We start from the raw sequence: 17,069 nt of genomic DNA, 5'->3' as shown, positions 1-17,069 counted from the left end.
CTTACTGGCCGACCTTATGTACATGGGTTAATTGAGATACCCCGCCCCTAGCCGGGGAGCCTGTACTCTGCAAGGAGCAAAGGGAAGTCAAGCATTACACCCCGTAGGTTCTGTGTGGAATATTACAGTGTCTACCCAGCTGGCTGTTGTTGATGGTGGATGACTTGTAGCAGGTGATAAAGTTGGTGGTAAATGTAATTTGGAACATGGTGGTACTGGTGGAAGTCGTACTGTCAGTTCACTAAGCACAAGGGTACATTGTCATGAGAGGGAGTGCAAGGATGGGTTTGCATCTTCAGGGCAGCGTGAGCATAGTTGAAGGTAGCGGCATACATCAGAGCGCGCATTCACAATGTGAAGAGCTGCACCTAAATAATTCCTGCTCTCTCTTGTTAAAATCATGGCAAGATGAAGCCACAGTAAGATGTTTCTGAACAAAAGTTGTGTTTTCCTTACCTCAGCAGACTCTGCACATATTCTGTGTGAACACAATGAGACCAATATCATTCCAGTGAGTGCAAATACAAGGATGGAAAAGTCTCTGCCTTAGCCAGAAGTCTTCGAGCAGGTCGCAGGTCTCAACCAGGTAGATTCAGCCATGGCTGAATTGGTGCTGAAGAATTGCCAGGTATCACACCTCATTGTGCCTTGCGGGGAAGCTGAGCGATAAGCGGTTCAGTACGTTATTATCTGCAATGGGTGGCTGTGCAAACAATAACCAAGTCCGGGTAAGGGATCGATAAAGAAAAAGCTACACACGATGAAGTAATATTTGATGCCTGCTTCAATCTTCAAAATAATGCATTTTAAGAATGCTTAATTTCACAAACATACCAAAGGACAAAGGAAAAGTAGTGATAGATTTATTAACGATCTTATCGACTTGCTGAGAACTTGACTGCGGCAGCTTCAAAGATGAACTAATCAGGGATAGAATTGTTGTCAGAATCTTGGATGATGCTTTGGCAGAGCACTTGGAGTTGAGAGATAACTTAACATTAACAAAGGCAATTCAGCTGAGGAGACAAGCTATTGATCAGTGATTCAGGGGTGACTGGGAGAACAAGATCCCCAAAATAATTGACTCAGCGGAATATGTTCAACATTAAAAGCAGAGAAGTGGCCATACAAAAGCAGGGGAGGCCAGAAGATCGCCCATCAACTGCCCCAACTATCGGTAATCGGTATGGTGGAGAAAAACCGCAGGTGCGAAAATTGTTTCGTCAAAGCGGGCTATATGTCGCTGTGAGGAACCTGCACAGAATGAGCAACAAGAGAAGCCTTCAAAAGGTGCCAGACCCACAAAGTCGAAGATGTCAATGCCTTTCCTTGGAGAGATCCAGCAACCAAGCTGAATTTACTAAAATGCTGACATCCTAGTGGAGGGAAATATGACATGCTTTAAGTTCAACACAGATACATCAGTTTCAGATCTTTCTGGTGCTGAACTGTGGTTGGAGAAAAGTTCTCTTCAGCTTCAAGCAAAAACGGCATGGGCCAGGAGATATAGAACTCAAGGTCATAGGAAAACTGAATGCAGCCATTCAATATATATATAGAAGGAACAATTCCTGAAACCTTGTATGTGATCCTGAACCAGAGCGGTCCACTCTGCACCAGGAAAGCCTTCATCAACTTACATCTGACTTGCAGAGTAGAGGAACTGGAAGGTTGAGAAGATCAGCCTAGAAACACAAGAGTTGCATTTCCGCAACTATTCACAAGGACTAGGAAAGCTAAAGGCAGTGTGCCACATCACCCTTAATCCTGAAACAAAGCCACTCAGCGGCATTCTGATGAAGAATGTGTGGAGATCTGAGAGGCACTGTGTAAAAGGATGGCCGACATACATGGAACACAATCCCATTCTCAGACACTATTATGAACTGAGAGGACACCACTATGTAATTGATGATTTACTCATCTGTTTGAGAGATTGGTCATTCCTGGAGTTGTGAGACTCAATATACTGCAATGATCGCACCAGGAACATTTGTGCATCACAAAATATCCAGCCAGAGCAATGTATTCCGTTTGGTGGCCAGGTCTCTCAAAGTTGTTGGAAGAGACAATATCAACCTGTATTGCTTGTGCTATTCATCATCAGGAGACAAGAGAACTGTCAATGTCACCTTCCTTCCCATCAAGATCCTGGGAATGTCTAGGGAGAGACCTCTTTGAACACAGAGGTAAAAAGTTCTCAATCATAGCAGATGACTACTCCAGGTGGATGGAAGTCAAGCATGGTCACACTTCTGAAGCAGTGATTACATCGCTGAAAGAGATAGTTGCGATGCCAGGGAATTTTAAACCTCAGACAATGGATTGCAGTTTGCCAATGAATACTTGAAAGAATTAACATCATGTGGATGTGTCCACACTGCCAACTCTCCAAGGTGCCCTCAAGTCAACATTGAGGCGAAAAGAGGAGTGTTCTGAAAGCATTGCCGAGGAGCAATGATGAAATCCAACTTACACTTCCGAGCTATCATTCAACTCCACTCCATGATATAAGACCATGTAAAATTCTACTTGGGAGAAAACGGAGAACCCACTCTGCAACACAAACTCATGTCATGTGTACAAGCTGACAACCTGGACAAGGTGAGGGAAGATGAGGATGAGTATCGTTCCAGCCAAATGTGAAACTATGACAAATATCACAAAGCATGCAACTTGCCAGATCTATAAAGAGGAGAGCTAGTTTAGATCCGAGACCAAGTTCACTGCAGACAAGGGATTGAAGAGACAACACATCCATAGTCCTACCTTATCCAAACAGATAATGGCATGGTGAGACGGAATAGATGTGAACTAGTTGCCACACAGAATCAACCTTCCACACAGTCGAAGCAGTCATCTACACAATTGAACAGACCAGTGATCCGTTGAGAGATCTAGGCGACAATTAGATTGGTGAACCAGAGTCATCTCCAAATTCCCCTTCTGCCCAGCAGAGCCTGAGAGATAACTTGCAGGACTCGGATTCCCAATCTATATGGGAGGCTGTGGCATAATGGTGTTGCCCCTGGACCAGTAATCCAGAGACCCATCGCAATGCTCTGGAAGCCTGGGTTCGAATCCCGCCACGAAAGCTGGTGGAATTTGAATGCAATTAAAAGTCTGGAATTAAAAGTCCAATGATGACCTTGAAACCATTGTCGTTAAAAGAAATCTGGCTTGCTAATGTTAATTAGGGAAGGAAACCTGCCACCCCTACCTGGGGCAGCCTCCACATGTGGTGTAGACCCAGAGCAATGTGGCTGAATCTTAACTGGTCTGGGAAACCACTCAGCTGTATCAAGCTGCTATGAAGCCTACAAAAAGAAATGAAACTGAACGACCCATCCGACATCATTCTGGACACTGGAAGTGACAATGGCAAACCCAGTCCTGTCAACTATACAAAGTCCTCCTTACTAGTCAAGCAATATAGTTATGTAGTCATACTCACAGATTCATACATCACAGAAAATGCACCAGACACCACCATCATCATCCCCAGGTACATCCTGTCCCACTGGAAGGACAGAGGTGATGGCACAATGGAATGTAGCTATGAGCACTTGTCTGCAACATCCACTTGAGACTTGAGACCCAAGAAGTCTTATGGTATTAGGTAAAACATGGGTAAGAAAACCTCCTACTGATTACCACCCTCAGCTGATGAATCAGTACTCCTCCATGTTGAACACTGAGGATGGCAAGGGCACAAAATGTATTCAATTCCATCATCAAGATAACTCGGTAGCACCACTATTGTTCGAGCTTGTCGAGTCCTAAAGGACGTAGCCTCAAGACTGGATCTGTGGCAGGTTCTGAGGGAACCAACAAAGGGGAAAAAGCATACTTTAACTCTTCTTCACCAACCTGCCTGCCTGCCACAGAGGCATCTGTCCATGACAGTATGGGTAGGAGTGATCAACGCACAGTCCTTGTGGAGGCAAAGCCCCGTCTCCACATCGAGGATACCCTCCATTGTGTTGTGTGGCACTGCCATTGCGCAAAGTGGGATAGATTTTGAACAAATCTAGCAACTCAATACTGGGCAACCATGAGGTGCTGAGTGCCAGTAGGAGCATAAGAACTGTATTCAACCACAACCTACAACCTCCTGGCCAGCAAATCCCACTCTACCATTACCATCAAGCCAGGGGATCAACCTTGGTTCAAAGAAAAATAAAGGAGGAAACAACAGGAGCGGCACAGATATACCTAAAAATGAAGTGTCAACCTGGTAAAGCTGCAACACAAGACTACTTGTGTGTCAAACAACATAAGCAGCAAGTGATCCCACTACCAATGGATCAGATCTAATCTCTACAGTCCTGCCACATCCAGTTGTGAATAGTAGTGAACAATTGAACAACGGACGGCACAGCGGCACAGAAATTAGCACCAGAGACCCAGATTTGATTCTGATCTTGAGTGGCTGCATGGAGTTTGCACGTTCTCCCTGTGTCAGCGTAGGTTTCCTTCAGGTGCTCCTGTTTCCTCTAAAGATGTGCAAGTTAGTTGGATTGACCATGTTAAATTGCCCTTTAGTCGCCAAAGGTTAGATAAGGTTACGGGGATAGGGTGTGGGAGTGGGCCTATGTTAGAGTGCTCTTTCAGAGGGTTTGTGCAGACCCAATTGTCCGGATGGCCTCCTTCTGCACTGTAGGGATTCGATGATTCATGCTATTCTATGAATTCACTAGAGGAGGAGACTCCACAAATATCCTCCCCCTGAATGATAGAGGAGACTGACACATCCATGCAAAAGATAAGGCTGATGCATTTGCCAAATCATCAGCCAGAAGTGCCAAATAGATGATCCATCTTGGCCTCCTCCGGAGGTCCCCAGCATCTGTCTTCAGTCAATACGATTCACTCCGCGAGGTATCAAGAAATGGCTGAAAACACAAGTTACTGTAAAGATTATGGGCCCTGACAATATTCTGGCACAATACCGAAGACTTGTGTTCCAGAACACTGGCATGTATCTGGCAATGTACAAAGTTGCCCAGGTTTAACCTGTACACAAAAAGCCTGACAAATCCAACATGGTCAATTACCGCCCCGTAAGTCTGCTCCCAATCAACAATAAAGCGATGGAAGGGGTTGTCAACAGTCAAGAATGCAATCAAGCGGCACTTACTTAGCAATAACCTGCTCATTGATGCTCAGTTTGGATTCCACCAGGTCACTCAACTCCTGACTTCATTGCAGTCTTGGTTCAAATATGGACAAAAGAGCTGAACTCCAGAGGTGAGGTGAGAGTGACTGTCCTTGACATCAAGGCCACATTTGACTGAGTGGGGCATCCAGGAGCCCTAGCAAAATGGAAGTCAATGGGAATCAGGGGGAAGCTCTCCATGGGGTGAACGCATATTTAGCACAAAGGGAGGTTGTTGTGGTTATGATTCCTTTAGCCCCAAGAGCTATATCTAATTCCTTTTAGAAATGTCACAACATTTTGGTCTCAACTATTTTTTGTGGAAGTGAATTCCACAGATTCACCATGATCCTGCTCTCTTTGAACCTCATGGGAAGATGAAGCCACTGTTTCTCAATAAAATCAGTGTTTTCCTCACCTCAGCAAGCTCTCTAAATAGTCTGTGTTCGTACAACGCGATCAAGAATATTACAGTTCCTGATAAATGTTTGCCATTTTTGTGACAGTTAATGTAACTTCTGAGTAATTTCCAAAGAAGCCTCTGCATCGCTCCAAAAGTTTGGGCCTCAAAATTTAGACCTGCTCCTACCAGGCCTAATCTGCACCGGCATGTTCCCCAATCCAGGATAATGAAAGTCAGACATGACTGGCGGCAGTTGCAGTTTTTTATGGACAGCTGCCTCCGTGAACGGCACACCACATGAATATTGTTGGGGACTGATGCAGTCCCAGCAGTGGCCACTGCTACTGGTGGAGCTGCTGGGGCCAAAGATTAACCGGCAGCTCTTGGAGGAACTTTCCCCCAAGATGGCAATAGCCGTCCTGTCTCAATGTAATTAATTAATGCCCTACTAGATATTAATTCACTATAGGACCACAGGACTGTCAGGAATGGAAGATACACCTGCCAATAGCATCTGCATGCCAGACATAAAATCCAGACCGATGTTTCGCGCTAAGTCCGTCATAGCTCAGCTGCTAGCACTCTCGCTTCTAAGTCAGAAGGTTGTGGCATCAGGTCCTGCTCCAGGACATGAGGACAAGAATCAAGAGAATGTTGCATTGTTGGACATACCATATCTCAGGTGAAATGTTAAACTAAGACCCTCTTTGTCATCTCAACTGTGGGACATTATACAAATGTACAGCATGTGAAGAGTTAATGTTATGTTAAAACAAGCCACAGCTAGGGGACAGTACTATAAATTGTACTGACTCCTGGATTACTGATGTGGAGGTGCCAGCGTTGGATGCTGGGTTGAGCACAGTAAGAAGTCTTACAACACCAGGTTAAAGTCCAACAGGTCTGTTTCAAATCGCTAGCTTTCGGAGCACTGCCCCTTCCTCAAGTGAATGAAGAGGTATGTTCCAGAAACATATATATACACAAAGTCAAAGATGCAAGCCAATGTACCATGCTTCGGGACATCCATTCCTGCAGCGTAAGAGATAGGCAACGTTGGCCGAGTCGCACGAGTATGTACCGCGTACCTGATGGGTGGTGCTCTCACGTGTACTGGTGGTACCCATTGTAGGGTACCACCAGTAGGCTCTATTAGGGGTATCGCGGTACCTAGGTGGGATGTACCTTATACTGTATTATGAGTGGTAGAACCTGCCTGCTGGTTCCGCCCAGCAGGCGGAGCATAAGAGTCTGTGTTTCACCCACAGCAGTCATTCTCTACTGGAGCTGCTGGGGTAACTACTTGTTCATTAAAACCTTCAATTGGACGACAATCTCGCTTTAGTAGTGATTGATCATGCATCAATTTAATTAACAAATTGAAGAATGGCTGCTCTCTGGGCACGTGAGAGGGAGAACGGGACGGTCTGGAAGGCCGTCCTACTGGCCCTACGGTCCAAGAATCTCCCAGTGTCCCGATGGCAGGAGGTCCTCCCCGATGCAATTCACTCCATCCGATCACTACTGTGCACTACAACCAACAAAACACCTCATGAATGTCTCCTTACCTTCCCCAGGACGTCCTCCTCAGGGACCTCGCTCCCAACATGGCTGGCAGTCCCCGGACCCATCCTACTCCGCAAACACGTACGGGCCCACAAGTCGGACCCACTGGTCGAGAGGGTACATCTCCTCCATGCTAACCCCCAGTACGCCTATGTGGCGCACCCCGACGGCCGACAAGACACGGTCTCACTCCGGGATCTGGCCCCCGCTGGATCCCCACCCTCACCCCCCACACCAACCCCAACCATTTTTTCACCGGCGCACATCACCGCAGCCCCCTTCCTAGGAGGACCCGTCCTCCCACTGCCCCCATCCGGATGCGATGAAGCTGAAGACGACACACTCCCAGAGTCACGGATGCCCGAGCCGATGCCAGCATCACCGTCAGGACTGCGACGATCGCAGAGGACCGACTGATAGTTTCATTGTAAAATGAACTTGTAAATAATTGTCTGTAAATATGTGTATTGCATGTAAAGGCACCGAAGGGTACCACTATAACCTCTACCACTGTAAAAGCAAGGCCACCACCCCCGCCGGACTCTTTTTTAAACAGGGGGTGAATGTGGTAGGCTATATTAGGGGTATCGCGTACCTAGGTGGGATGTACCTTATACTGTAGTATGAGTGGTGGAACCTGCCTGCTGGTTCCGCCCAGCAGGTGGAGCATAAGAGTCTGTGTTTCACCCACAGCAGTCATTCTGTGCCGGAGCTGCTGGGGTAACTACTTGTTCATTAAAGCCTTCAATTGGACTACAAATCTCGCTTCAGTAGTGATTGATCGTGCATCACCCATGTCGATGATCTGGCACGTCTTGCAGAGATTGCCATGGCAGGGTTGTGTGATGTCGTGGTCGCTGTTCTGAAGGCTGGGTAGTTTGCTGCAAACAATGGTTTGTTTAAGGTTGCCTGGTTGTTTGAAGGTTTATTTGAAGGACATTGCGCGACAATCGCCAGGCAGGAATGTTCCCTTCCAGTCAGGGAACACTTCAGCAGTCAAGGACATTCAGCCTCTGATCTCCGGGTTCTCCAAGGCGGCCTTCAGGACACGCGACAACGCAAAATCGCCGAGCAGAAACTTACACCCAACTTCCGCACACATGAGTACGGCCTCAACAGGGACCTTGGATTCATGTTGCATTACATTCATCCCCCACCATCTGGCCTGGGCTTGCAAAATCCTACCAACTGTCCTGGCTTGAGACAATTAACATCTCTTTAACCTGGGGCTACCCCTATCTCTGGATCTGTAAAGACTTAATTACCTGCAAATGCTCGCATTTAAAGCATTGTCTTGCATCTTTGACTTTGTCTATATATATGTTTCTGGAACCTACCTCTTCGTTCACCTGAGGAAGGAGCAGTGCTCCGAAAGCTAGTGATTTGAAACAAACCTGGTGGACTTTAACCTGGTGTTGTAAGACTTCTTAGATTTCTGGGAGAGGTGAGAGAATGAGCTGGAGAGAGTCCAGGAGAGTAGAGTAGAAGAGGCAGAATATGGTTTCGGTATAGGAGACATCAGGGGTGAAATTCTCCAGTATCGGCACGATGTCTGCCGACTGGCGCCCAAAATGGCGCAATTCAGTCGGGCATCACGCCACCCCAAAGGTGCGGAATGCTCCGCATCTTGGGGGGCCGAGCCCCAACCTTAAGGGGCTAGGCCCGCGCCGGACGAATCTCCGCCCCACCAGCTGGCGGGAAAGGCCTTTGGTGGCCCGCCAGCTGGCGCGGAAATGACATCTCTGGGCGGCGCATGCGCGGGAGCGTTAGCGGCCGCTGACGGCATTCCCGCACATGCGCAGTGGAGGGGGTCTATTCCGCCTCCGCCATGGTGGAGACCGTGGCGAAGGCGGAAGGGAAAGAGTACCCCCACGGCACAGGCCCGCCCGCGGATCGGTGGGCCCCGATCGCAGGCCAGGCCACCGTGGGGGCACGCCCCGGGGCCAGATCGCCCCGCGCCCCCCCCAGGACCCCGGAGCCCGCCCGCGCTGCCTTGTCCCGTCGGTAAGGTAGGTGGTTTAATCTACGCCGGCGGGACAGGCATTTTAGTGGCGGGACTTCGGCCCATCCGGGCCGGAGAATCGCGGGGGGGGGCCCGCCAACCGGCGCGGCGCGATTCCCGTCCCTGCCGAATATCCGGTGCCGGAGAATTCGGCAATCGGCGGGGGTGGGATTCACGCCAGCCCCCGGCGATTCTCCGACCTGGCGGGGGGGTCGGAGAATCTCGCCCCAGTTGTGTATTTAAGAGTTCTATAGTTAGAGACAGCATAGTTTAATGTAGTAACCTTATACTTTAGGAATACGTACAAATCTTATTTAGCAGTATTAATAAATTAGTTTTGTTCATTAACAAAGCTTGTTGTTCTTTGTTCAACACTGCACATCTAAGCCATCCAGATAAAGCAAAGCAAAGCCATCCGTTGTTCAAAACTATTTTGAGGAGCCGGGTGTCCTGCTTGAAGAAGAGTCTCAACATTCACTCTGTTCCTCTCTCTCCACAGATGCGGCCAGGCCTGCAGACTTTTTCCAGCATCTCCTGTTTTTATTTCAGATTGCCAGCATCCGCAGTGTATTTTATATTGGGGTGTTGTGCCTTGCATCCTGATCAATACTTACCCCTCAAGCAACATCATTAAAGAAAGGATTATCAGGTCATTATCACATCACTATTTATGGGAGCTTACTGTGCATGCAGTGACTGTCACATTTCCTGTGCTACAATAACAACTATATTACACCAGTGATTGCATTTCAAATGTACTTCATTGGCTGGAAATCACTTGGGACATCCATAGGTTGTGAAAGGTGCTGCATAAATGTAAGCCGTTCTTTCGAGGCAAAGTCAAAGATTAGATTTAGATTAGTCCCAAAGAAAGAATTGAATAGCAGTGGAGATGTGAATATCAAATATGTTAGAAAATCTAAATCATTTCATAATGAAAGAAACACAACAAATGCTGCGAACAGCCAGCAGGTCAGTCAGCATCTGTGCGGAGAACAGACAAATAAGTGTCTGATCCTTCTTCAATGCACATGAATGAAAAATGGGAGAGCAAATGTATTTCAAAAAATCAGATGCCCAAAAGTGGATAAAAGCAAATTACTGTGGAAGCTGGACCTGAAACCAAAGAGAAAATGCTGGAAAATCTCAGCAGAACTGGCAGCATCTGGAGGGAGAGAAAAGAGTTAACGTTTCGAGTCCAGATGGTAAGCTTTTCTCTCTCCCTACAGTTGCTGTCAGACCTGCTGAGATTTTCCAGCATTTTCTCTTTGGTTTCAGATGCCCAAAAAGGACATGGAGTAGGTGAAATTTTTTTTTTTCATCGCTTATTGTCACAAGTAGGTTTCAAATGAAGTTACTGTGAAAAGCCCCTAGTCGCCACAATCCGGCTCCTGTTCAGGGAGGCTGGTACGGGAGGCAACCGTATGGCTCATCCGTTGGAATCAGCAGGACGGGCGAGTCATTTACAAGTTTGTGTTTTATTTAAATTTGATGGACAAGCCGTCAGTGCAAACAGAGCTGGTATTTGATACCTTGTTCATTGAGAAGAGGAATTTTGCACAGGTTCAATATCCCCTCCCATTGGTATGCGCCACTTAAATGGGTGATGTCGAGCATGAAGTTCGAATAAAGGCCTCTAATGTTCTGAAAGGGAGAAAAGTTAACTGGGAAACTCTCCAATGATGCCTTGGATGTATTAGTAGATGTGGTTTGAATGGTTAAGTACTTTTTAAGTATAGTCACTGTTGCACTGTAGAGAATGCAGCAGCCAATTTGTACATTATAATTTCCCACAAACAGCAATGCTTCCAGGATGATATGTTGCCTCCCTGGTGCCAGGGCCATCAATATCACCGAATGTCTACAGAGCATTCTGGAGGGTGAGGGTGCACCACCAGAAGCCGTGCTCCATGATATCGGTAGAAAAAGGGATGTAGTCCCGCAGGCTGAGTTCAGGGAATTAAGAAAGAGGGTAGTGGGCAGGACTTCAAAGGTAGTAATCTCTGGATTACTCCCAAGTTCACGTGCTAGTGAGTATAGAAATAAAAGAATACACTAGATGAATGCATGGCTGGTGAGATGGTGCAGGAGGGAGGCTAACAGAATTCTGGAGCACTGGGACTGGTTCTGGGGTCGGTGGGATCTGTACAAGCAGGACGGCCTACATCTGAACCAGACAGGTACAAATGTTCTTGCAGGGAGATTTGCTCATGTTGGGTTTAAACAAGATTGGCAGGGGGATGGGAACTTGAGAGCAAATTCAGATCGGACAAATTCAGACTAGGTTGTGGGAGACAGAACATTAGCAAGACCAAAGAAACAGGTTAAAAAGTGTGCAGCACAGGAATTTGGCATTGTTAAAAGCTATTTCTTTAAATGCAAAGAGTATAGCAAACAAAGCCGATGAGCTGATGGCACGGGAAGACACATAGCAACATTATATCATTGCCATAATGGAAATTTTGCTTAAAGAGGGGTATAAAAGCTCAGGAGATCCGAGAAGGTGATTCACATGGAGGTTTATTTATAACCAAAAGAAAAGACCTCAACGCAGCATACAGCACATAGATCCCAACCCAGGCCGGCTTTTATCGAATTCTTACAGTGCAAAAGGAGGCCTTTCAGCCCATCGAGTCTGCACTGATCCTCTGAAAGAGCACCATACCCAGGCCGACTCTCCAAACCTATCCTCACAACCCATCCATCCTTTTTTAAAATAAATTTAGAGTACCCAATTAATTTTTTCTAACCCTAACCCTAACTCTAATTAAGGGGTAATTTAGCGTGGCCAATCCATCTACCCTGCACAACTTTGGGTTGTGGGGGCGAAACCCACGCAAACACTGAGAGAATATGCAAACTCCACACGGACAGTGACCCAGAGCCGGGATCGAACCTGGGTCCTCGGCGCCTTGATACAGCAGTGCTAACCACTGTCCCACCGTGCTGACCTCCAACCCACCCATCCTGTACATCTTTGGACACTAAGGGGCAATTTAGCATGGCCAATCCACCAAACCTGCATATCTTTGGACTGTGGGAGGAAACTGGAGCACCCGGTGCAAACCCACACAGACACAGGGAGAATGTGCAAACTCCACATAGATAATCACCCAAGGCTGGAATTGAACCCGGGTCCCTGGAGCTGTTAGGCAGCAGTGCTAGCCACTGTGGCACCGTGCTGCCTCTGTTTGAATCTATGAGCCCCAGCTGATGGGCTTTCACCTAGCAGCGGGGTAGCTCATATTCCACGAGCCCCATGGTGAGATCGGATCATCAATCAAACTATCAGGGGCTGCTTTAGCTCAGTGGGCTAGACCGCCGGTTTGTGATGCAGAACAAGGCCAGCAGTGTGGGTTCCATTCCCGTACCAGCTGAGAATTCTGAATTCTCCCTCTGTGTACCCGAACAGGCGCTGGAATGTGGCGACTAGGGGCTATTCACAGTAAATTCATTGCAGTATTAATGGAAGCCGACTTGTGACAATAAAGGTTATTTATTAGGGCAGCACAGTAGCACAGTGGTTAGCACAGTTGTTTCACAGCTCCAGGTTCCCAGGTTCGATTCCTGGCTTGGGTTACTGTCTGTGCGGAGTCTGCATGTTCTCCCCGTGCCTGCGTGGGCGTTCTGGTTTCCTCCCACAGTCCAAAGATGTGCAGGTTAGGTGGATTAAAGGTTAACGTGGGGTTACGGGGACAGGGTGGATGTGTCGGGATAGTGTGGAGGTGTGAGCTTAGGTGGGGTACTCTTTCCAAGGTCCAGTGCAGACTCGATGGGTCGAATGGTCTCATTCTGCACTGTAACTTCTATGATTCTATGATCCCTAAGGGCCTCATGAGGGGCAAAATTGGCAGCTCAGCATCCCCTGGACATAAGGTGCTCAGTAAGGATAGAGAGAGGCTAATAAAGTTGGGAGTGTAGCATTATTAGTTGAAGATTCAATTACAGCTGTGAGGAGCGATGATGTACAAAATGAATCATCAAATGAGACCATAGGGGTTGAGGTCAGAAATAAAATAGTGTTTGCGACACCACTAGGAGTGTACTACAGGCCCCCAAATAGTGAGCGGGAGATGGAGGATAAAATATGTAGGCAGATTTCTGAGTGCAAAACACAATAGGGTAGTATTAATGGGGAGCATCAACTACCCCTGCTATCAACGGGGATATGAACAGAGTGAAATACACAAAATTCTTAAATTGCATTCAAGAGAACTTTATAAGCTAACATGTAACAAGACCAAAGAGATGCAGTTCAATTCTAGATTAGTCTTCGGAAAGGAAGTTGGCTGAGTGGATAAAGTAGCAGTGGATGGCCATTTTAGAGATAGTGACCATAATGCTGTTAGATTTAACATAATTACAGGAAAAATCAATATAGAGCAGGAGTAAAAGTTCCAAATGAGGGAATAACAAATTTTATGAAGCTGAGAAATGATCAGGTGTAAGTAAACTGGCTGTTGCTACTTGGAGGAAATTCTTTGACAGACCAGTGGGAGGTATTCAAAAGTGAGATTCCATGGGTACAGTGTAGGTATGTCCCCAGAAAGAAAAAGGGCGATACTGCCAAATGTAGAGCCCCTTGAATATCTAGATGCATACAAGCCAAAATAAAACAGAAGTAGAAAGTTTATGACAGTCACAAAAACCTTAGAAAGCCTAGGGATGTATAGAAAATACAGGGGTGAAGAAAAAATGAGATCAGGAAAACAAATGGAGGATATGAAAGAATATTGGGAGATAAAATTAAGGAAAGCCCAAATATGTTTTATCAGTACATTAAGACCAAGAGGATAACTCAAGAAACCATAGAACCCCCACAGTGCAGAAAGAAGCATTTGACCCATCGAGTCTGCACTGACCCTCCGAAAGAGCACTCTAACTAGGCCCACTCCCCCACCACATCCCCATAATCCCAGATAAAGTGCACAACTTTGGGCACCCAGGGGAATTTAGCTTGGCCAATCCACCTAACCTGTACATCTTTGGACTATGGGAGGAAACCGGAGCACCCAGAGTAGACCCAGGCAGATAAGGGAAAAAGTGCAAACTCCACATAGACAATCACCCAAGGCTGGAATTGAACCCAAGTTTCTGACGCTGTGAGGCAGCAGTGCCAGCCATTGTGCCACCGTGCCTAGCAGAGATGTACATGGTAATTTATGCGTTAATGCAGAAGGTGCAGACAAGATTCTTAATGAGTACTTTGTCTTTATCTTTGCTTAGGAGAGTAATGATGCAGACATTCTACTTGTCTTGTCACAAACTGTGATTTGTGGATATGCATTCCAAGCTTTCTCACTTCCTCTATCCCTCTTAATACTCGACCATTTATTGAAGTTCCCTTGCTTTGCGAGCTCTCCCAAAATGCATACCCTCACACTTCTCTGAATTTAAGTCTGATAGTGCAGAGGATAGCTGAGGGCTCCAGAATTATATAAATGGTTTGGTTGGTTGAATGGATGGAAAAGTGGCAAAAGGAATTCAATCTCGAGAAATGTGAGGTAATGCAGATCAATGATATGGCGACTTTCATTAGGTGGTGAGAAGTTCATTTTTCTCAAGACATTAAAATATTTTTCCACTGACATTACAAGGAATTTGAGAACTGTACTGGGTTATTGGCTAAAGAGAATACATGGGAAATATTAAGGTGACATGGACAATCTGAGAGGGCATGGAATACGCATGGTAAGGTTAATATTGGGTGGCATGAGTGATCTGAGGTGGCATGGGTTGGCATGGGCAGTGGTTGAGGTTTAAGGGGTTTTATAACACAGTTGGGGGCTGGGATACTAAAACGGCCTTCTAACTGGCTCACCTCTGGCCCCATAGGCTTTGCTTACTCCAGTGTAACTCACAAACGGCACTCGAAACTCAACCCCAGTGTGAAAAGGCGTAAGGCATGATAAGTCACATATGGGTCAGGTGTGCATTTTCCGAGCCGCAAAAGTGCACAGGCCAGGTTTTCCTGAGCCCAGGAGAAAAATTGATCCACAGACTTAAATAATTTATCAATACTCATTGAAAATCTAGATTTATCATATCATTGGATTGAAATTACTTGAAAAACTATGAAAATTGATTTTACCTTTGTCCACAAGTCAATAAAAATCAATTTGTTTTCATGTTTATGTCAGCGAGGAATCAAGTAGTGTCATGTCTGAAGAGATTAATAGTGACTATGCATTTGGGTCAACTGGTAAATTGCGCTCCAGCTATTAATTTAGATTAGTTTTTTTTGCTATTATCCCTCAAGTGTCTTTATATGACTTTAAGTTATCATAAAATGGATCACTTCAGATAAGTGAATCTTCAATATGTTTTATTGTGGGTAGCTATGTTAACTGCCAATAATCCTAATGAACCAAATAGGTTGGTGTGCAGGAAATGGAGATGATTAGTCGACCTTTAAATTTATGTCAATTAGGATGTTCAATTGATTAAACAGTCTTCTTAAATTGGCATTACCTTAAACCACATTAATGTGTTTAACATATTTCTGTGTCATACATATGTAATAAATGGAATAAAATCTAATCATCCCAACTAAATTTTATTGGCCTGAAAAGGAAAGAAAACGGCAGTTGAAGATACCTAATGATCTGCATATTTGTTTTGAAGTTCAGAAATAGGAATGTACCGAAGGTACTTGCAATTCAAGTTGATGGCAATCAGTATTTTTTTTCGAAAAACCATTGGATATATACGTGCAATAAAATAGAGTGTCTCAATTTTGGGCTAACTATTGCAGACAGCTGCATTGACGAAATAGCAGGTGGCGACAAAAGCGGTGGATTGAACGTTCTGTGCTCCTGGCGGGCATGTTTCCCGTGGAGGGTGCAAATAAAATAGAGTGAGCGTTCACCTTCCCGCCCACCTACAAATATCAAGGGTGGGTGTGTGCAAAAATTAGCAGGCCAGCTGTCATATTTAAGTAAGTGTTTACAGGTCAATTAGACTTATTATCAAGTCAATTGACCCTGATAATCTGCTGTTCACACTGTAAAATGGTTGGTGTAGGCAATGGGCAGAAGCAGGCAACTTGGTTTTCTCCTTGAGATGGTTAGAGAGCGGGTAAGCGTTGCACAGTCCGGAGGACGGGGCGTTGCCAATTGTAGGATGTCCCCCTCTAGGATCGAATCTCCTCTTTCTCTCTCCTGTTCCTTCTCTTAAATTCACCCCCTCTCCCTCACCCCACCCCTCTCCCTAACCTACCTAAACTCAAACCCCACCCTAGGCACAAGACCCCGAGGCCGCATCGGATGCCACGAAGATCGCACAATTCCTCTCCACAGCCGGGGACCACGCCATCCACATCTACAACTCCCTTACATTCGCTGAAGGTGAAGACAAGACGAAATTTAAAACAGTCCGACTGAAGTTCGACAGCCACTGCGACATTGAGGTGAATGAGAGCTTTGAACGGTACGTTTTCTAGCAGAGGCTTCAGGGTAAGGATGAACCTTTTCAATCCTTTCTGATCCATCTCCGCATCCTCGCGCAGTCACGTAACTATGACTCGACCACTGATTCCATGATCCGGGATCAGATCATTTTCGGGGTCCACTCCGATTCCCTTCGCCAGCAGCTCCTGAAAGTCAAGCAGCTCATCCTCACCATCGCCCTCGAAACGTGCATTCTCCACGAACATGTGAACAATCGGTACTTCCACATCAGGGCGGCAGAAACGGCAAAGCTAACCTCCCACGAGGCGGAACGGGTGCAGGCTATCGCACAAATGCAGAGCCTAAGTATCGACGAGAGTGCCCATTCCGTGCACTTTTCCCAGGCCCCTGTGCATGCGCACCACAACCGAGGGGACGGCGAGACCGACGACCAGACTGTGCAGGTGCGTACGTCGTTCGACCACACTACGCATGCGCGATGGTGCACAGAACGTGCTGACGTTGGCGTCATGACGTGTCCGAATTGTGGCT

The sequence above is a fragment of the Scyliorhinus torazame genome, chromosome 13 (assembly GCF_047496885.1).
Source record: "Scyliorhinus torazame isolate Kashiwa2021f chromosome 13, sScyTor2.1, whole genome shotgun sequence".
Classification (NCBI taxonomy): Eukaryota; Metazoa; Chordata; class Chondrichthyes; order Carcharhiniformes; family Scyliorhinidae; genus Scyliorhinus; species Scyliorhinus torazame.
This window is presented reverse-complemented; position numbering follows the sequence as displayed.